Source organism: Schistocerca americana, chromosome 10 (genome assembly GCF_021461395.2).
Source record: "Schistocerca americana isolate TAMUIC-IGC-003095 chromosome 10, iqSchAmer2.1, whole genome shotgun sequence".
NCBI classification, from domain to species: Eukaryota; Metazoa; Arthropoda; class Insecta; order Orthoptera; family Acrididae; genus Schistocerca; species Schistocerca americana.
In genome coordinates this window covers 82,461,843-82,467,842 of record NC_060128.1, presented here as the reverse complement: position 1 = coordinate 82,467,842, position 6,000 = coordinate 82,461,843, and the positions used below count along the sequence as shown (strand labels likewise).

At 41.8% G+C, this 6,000-nt stretch overlaps 1 protein-coding gene across 1 annotated transcript in view; it reads right to left on the bottom strand.

The window, feature by feature from the left end:
- Positions 1–275: 275 nt before the first annotated feature.
- LOC124552480 (meiosis-specific nuclear structural protein 1-like) overlaps positions 276–6,000 on the bottom strand; it is a 91,682-nt gene continuing 85,957 nt past the window's right edge. The window contains exon 11 of the mRNA XM_047126761.1: positions 276–827. The gene's annotated coding sequence lies outside the window, so the exon portion shown is untranslated. The remainder of the gene's footprint in view (positions 828–6,000) is intronic.

The following is a 6,000-nucleotide window of genomic DNA, read 5'->3' as shown; positions in this document are numbered from 1 at the left end:
CCCAAACACCAATGGAGCATACTAACACATTATGCAATATGAGTTAAACTTTAGTGAAACATTTGTATTTCAGGTATTAGCAGTACCAATTAACTTCTTCAATAAAGTAAGATTTTAGGTTGATCTGTAACCAAAGGTGTAGAGAGAGGATTTACAAAACAAATGATAAAAATATAAGATCAGTAGAGCAGCTAGTATTACTGAATGATATATTTTAAACATGAGTTTTTATTAAATTTTATAAACATATTCATGTACAACACATTTCAGTCTCATTAACATACAAAGTGGTATAAACGTGTTTAAATATGAAACAATGTTAAAATTTTCAGACTACACTAAAAGGTTTCAATATCTTTGACGTGTTAAAACAAACTGCACAGTAAATGGTGCATGCACCTATGCTATAGCGTCTGTAATTTTGTGATGGACATTTTAAAAATTGTGCACCCTTGACATTGACTGTGTAGTTAGAAGTTGATCATGCGTAATAGATCAATCTTCCAGAGTCCATATAAAACATGTTACAAAAAAATTAGTCAGTGACAAGGTGGTATTTTCATAAAAAGTATAAGACAAAGTTTATTAATTTCCTAACACAGCCCTAGGCAAAAATATGTTTGCATATGACTCTAAAGTCATCTGGTAATGACAAAACTTAATCCAGTATCATTAATTCATACTTAAATGCAAGATTTAACAAATACAGTGCCAAAATGACTCGCCTGGTATGATCCATGGAATTCATAAAAGTGTCAATAATTTGTGGTAACATTATCCTCATCGAAATACGGATGTGAAGAACTATCAAGCAGTTGTCAGTGTCCCTGAAAAAGAGAAAAGCAGTGAGACATCTTATAGGCACCAAAAATAACTGTTAATAACATATAAAAGGTAGCAGCTAACCAGGAAAACAATGAAGCAATTGTAGTGTGGTAAAGTGTGAAAAGAAGTTTAAGGCTTACGAAGTCATTGACAATGAGGTCATTACAGAGAAAAGCACTAGACTAGATGTAAAAAGGTTTGGAAAGATAATCAGTTCTGTTCTTTTCAGAGGAACTGTCCCAGCATTTTCATTAAAAGACTGAGGGAAACCTCACAAAACCAAAATCTGGATGGGTGGATGTGGATTTGAGCAATAGTGATATGACTGTGAAGTGGAATCACAGATAAACTGAGGCAAGTGAGACCTCAGATACTGATGCACAAGAACTGTTCAGCACTGCAGATGGTGGCTGTAAAAAATCATGTAATGTCAGAGGAAGGAATCACTTCCAAACTACAAAGTGCTTCCAGAAGTCCACATATCGCGATGACTCTGTGTAAAAAGAACAGGATGCAACTGTTGATCGACTCTGCATACGTCACACATTCACACATTTCTGTAGTGAGTGTAAGTGATGCTCGAGGTGGAGTAAAGAGCAGCACCACTGGACAGTGGACGATTGGAAACAAATTATTTGGAGTGACAAATTACTCTATACCCTGTGGAAATCCAACAGAAGGGTTTTAGTTTGGCGAATTACTAGCGAATGTTATCTGCAATCGTGTGTAGTGCCATCAGTGAAGTACACAGGAGGTAGTGTTACTGTATGGGGGTGTATTTCATGGTTAGGGTGTGATCTCTTTATTTTGCATAAGGAAATGCAAAATGCAGAAGGATGTGAACACATTATATGGTATTGTGTACTGTGTACAGGAGAAACAGATTTTTTTTTTTAAGTGGTGGTTTAGGGTGCAAAACATCTAAGGTCATAAGTGCCCAGTATAGAACCATAGCACGCTGGGACTCCGAGGTAAAAAACTGTTTCGAGGTCCAATACAGAAAGGAAGAAAAAACAAATCTAAAACGTCAAGACGTTACGGAAGAGTATCTAAAAGATGGCGACAAGACACTGGAGTCACCAAGTAGAAATCAAATCTCTTTCGTCGTATTACTGCTTTTTAAAAAAAACTTAAACGTGAGCCACAGCTCGCATGTCATCAGCTAAAATGTCCGGCAAAGCGGGCGGCAGCCTGACCCTGAGACATAAGTGGCTAAAATAGGGGTGGAGGATCAGGAAATGTCTGACTGTTAATGGCTGGCTACAGGAAGGACAGCTGGGTGCAGGGTCACCACTCAACAAGTGGCGGTGACTAAAGCGGCAGTGCCCTATTCACAACTGAGTTAACATTACTTCCTCACGGCGAGATGGCCGGGAGAAAGTCAACCAGACTGTTGGGAGAGGTTTGACTTCTCTGGGTTTGTTCCCATGAAGGGAGCACCAATGGTCATGCCAAAGTGACGTGATACACGCATAGAGAAAAGTTGAATATCTTGCAAGGGAACAGAATAAGAGGTGGGCAGACCGATATGGACTGTAGCCATGGCTGCATCATCAGCAGTGTCATTCCCAGGCACACCAACATGGCCAGGAACCCACATGAACATCACTTGGACTCCCCCATCCGGGAAAAAATGGAGGCAGTCCCGGATCCGTCGAAGGATGGGGTGAACTGGATCTGGATCATCCAGACTCTTAAGGGCACTGTGCGAGTCAGAGCATATCACACAGCGAGTGAGCTGGTGCCTCCGGGCGTAGTGAACAGCCTAATAGAGGGCAAAAAGCTCAGCGGTAAAAATTGTGCACTGGTTGAGAAGTCGTTATTGAAACTTATCATCCCTGATGACAAAAGCACAGCCAACACCGTGGGCGGACTTGGAAACATCAGTGTACAAAAATATGCTATCGGCAAGTTGTGAGCGAAGTTCGAGAAATTCACAGCGATAGGTCAGCTCGAGAGACAAATCCTTCGGGGATGTGCTGAGGTCAAAAGAAACACAAACCTGTGCCTGAAGCCATTCAGAAAGTGGCAGGAAGTGTGAACTGCTGCTGCTGAAGCAGGTGACGGAAGTTGATGCCGGGAGGCCACAGTGAAGAAATGTACATCTCGTATTGACGGTGAAGAATGTCATCAAAAGAAGGGTCTAAGGTTGGGTGGCCTGGCATGGAAGAAAGGCGACACGCATACCTACTGAGTAGGATGTCACGCCGGCAAGACAGTGGTAGTTCACCGGCTTCTGCGTAGAGACTCTCAACTGGGCTAGTACGGAAGGCACCGGTGGCGAGATGGATCCCCAGATGGTGTATTGTATTTAGACAGTGTAAGATAGACAGCCATGCAAACGAGTTGACAATGCATCCATAATCCAACTTGGAGCAGACAAGAGATCGATAGAGGCGGAGGAGGACAGTCCTGTCAGCTCCCCGAGAGGTACCACTCAATTGAAACAGTTTGGAAGTGATGACTGTGTCAGCATGACAATGCAGCCTGTCACAAAGCAGCATCTGTGAGCAGCAGTTTGTGGAACAAACAGTCCTGCAATGGACAGGCCTGCCTAGAGTCCTGACCTGAACCCAATGGAACATCTTTGGACAAGCGAGAATGTTGACTTTGCCCCAGACTGCAGTGTCCAACATCACTACCTTCTCCAGCTCCGGCTCTTGACGAAGGATGGGCTCTCATTTCTCCATAAACAGTCAGACACATAACTGAAACTGTCCCTGGCAGAGTTCGAGCCATCAGAAAGGTAAAGTATTGAAACACCCTATATTAATGTCCACTAATGTGTGTCCTGATCAGATAGAGTAAATGCAGGTATATCAATGTGCATAAAAAAATGGCTGATTTTTCAAAACATAAAGATGTGAAACAATGATTTCTCCAATATATTGTTCCTTCTACAAGCTGCTACAGATATTTGTGTGTGTGTGTGTGTGTGTGTGTGTGTGTGTGTGTTGAGCTATGTCGACTTACAGGATATAGAGGCTGTCACAAACCAGCATAGTGATAATGAAAACAATGAATTCCAAAGTGATTATTTTCAACCATTTCCACACTATTTCCTCTTTTGCAACCCAGCACACTTCTAGTTGTTGTGGTGTCTTTCTGCTTCAGAACTTTTCTACTTTAACTGGACTCATATGAGTAGCAAATTTAAGTAACAGTGATGACACAGTCCTAGCTTTCAGTACTATCAATTTGGGAATGTGTCTCTTTTTTTAACACAAATTTATTATATTTCAAATTTATGATGACTTTCTTATTTTTCTTCATGTTTTTTATTTTTTCATCATCATCACTGTCCTCCCTCCTCCCCCTCCTCCTTCTCCTTCCTTCTTTCTTCTTCATCATCTTTATCTCTCCCCATTTCTTTTCCCGCTAACCTAGGCTTTTCCAATGATGCCCTATGGGGCACAAGCACTGCACAGTTAGTGATGGCTAAGTGCCAGGCAGCCCTGTTACAAGTGTTCTACACATGTATGTACCACTTGGCCAACCTTGCCCATGTTTGTTCAGCTGGTACAGAGTTGTCACATATGCTACAGCTGAGCTGCCTGACTGCCCCAATGTCAGCTGTGCCTGCGCCTGTGCCTGTGCCTGCGGGCTGCCTACCACTGGCCACATAAGCTGCAAAAGCCTACACTAATATATTCTTTACATCTCATTCCATCCTTAACATCTCTGGACTGTGGACTGAAACTGATGCAGCACTTACCAGCTTACCATCTTGGACCTCCTATTCCCTACTCTCTGAAACCTCCCCCTTCATATTTGTCTTACCCTGATCCTCACAAGAGGTGGGACCCTCTCATCCTGGGGCCTAAGTGAGCTGTCCCTTTTCCACCTTAACCAACCCCCTCCCCCCCCCCCCCCCCCTCCATCTGTCCCCTCCTTCAGAAAGAAACTATTAGTTCCAAAACCTAGGACAGTGTCATTACTTTTACTTTTATATTTGTCAAATAATGACCAGCAATTATGTTTCATAATTTATGTTTTCTCAATTGAATTTTTTGATGATACAAAAAGAACATGTTCTTATTCTGGCAACACAATCTGATCCTTCCACACCAATCTTGAAGTCCGTAGACTGAAAAAGTAACACACAATAGCAATGGGAGTGGCAATGTTTAGTGGGCTCATCAGTATCAGAAATAAGCACAACAGGGAGGTAACAGAAATAGCTCAATTACATGGAAAAACCAGCTGGAAAGATAGTGACTGTACAAGCATGATGTATGAAATGACAAACACGCAACAGATACACCAGTCACAACCTGTTCTATGTAGAGGGTTCAAATCCTTGATCAGGTATACAGATTTAGGCTTTCTGTCATTTTTCTAAATTGATTAAGGTGAATGGCATGATAGTTCTTTTCAAGAAGACACAGTCAGTTTTCTTCGGTTCACCTCGCCATTAATGTCCGCATTGGAACATTAATATCTATCTTCCTGCCTTGCTGTCTATACTATGCAGGAGAACACAATGGAACCCAATAAGTCTCAATAGATTATATGAGTTACTAGTTGAATATTTTTATATAAGGAATCTACTATAATTTCACTATAAACTAATTGGATAGTGATATATCAAAAGTCATTGTTTCAATTGCTCAAGTACAGTTAACAAACACATTGTAACTAAAAACATTACAAAATAATTATTATCTCTATGCTGCATAGATAGTGCAAATTTTAGACTGTTCTGATCTTCATAGCAAAAATTTATTTTAATACTTATAATACTGAAAGAAGTAGCAGAAATATAAATATAAGGAATTACAATAGCAAATATCGGAAAGTCCCGGATGGAATAACAACAACAGCAGCACGTCCCTCCAATCCCAACAATGCTGCTACTAATCTTTTCCCCTTCTATACTCCTCTCCTCAACCAAAGCCCCCCCCCCCCCCCCCACACAACATCCTCCGGACAGTGCACCTGTCCCCACCACATCCCTGCATGCTCCCACAGGCGGCACAGCATCTTCCCCCACCCCTACCCTGTGTTCCCCTCCCCCCTTCCCACTCCCTGCCTCCTCCTTACCCCACCCCCACCCCAGGAGATTACTACTCCTATCAGATGCTGTCACAGTCAGGCTCCAGTGTACAGAGACAGTGGACATATGTTTGTGAATTGTGCTTATGTGAATGTGTGTGTTTTTTCTATCTCAGAAAA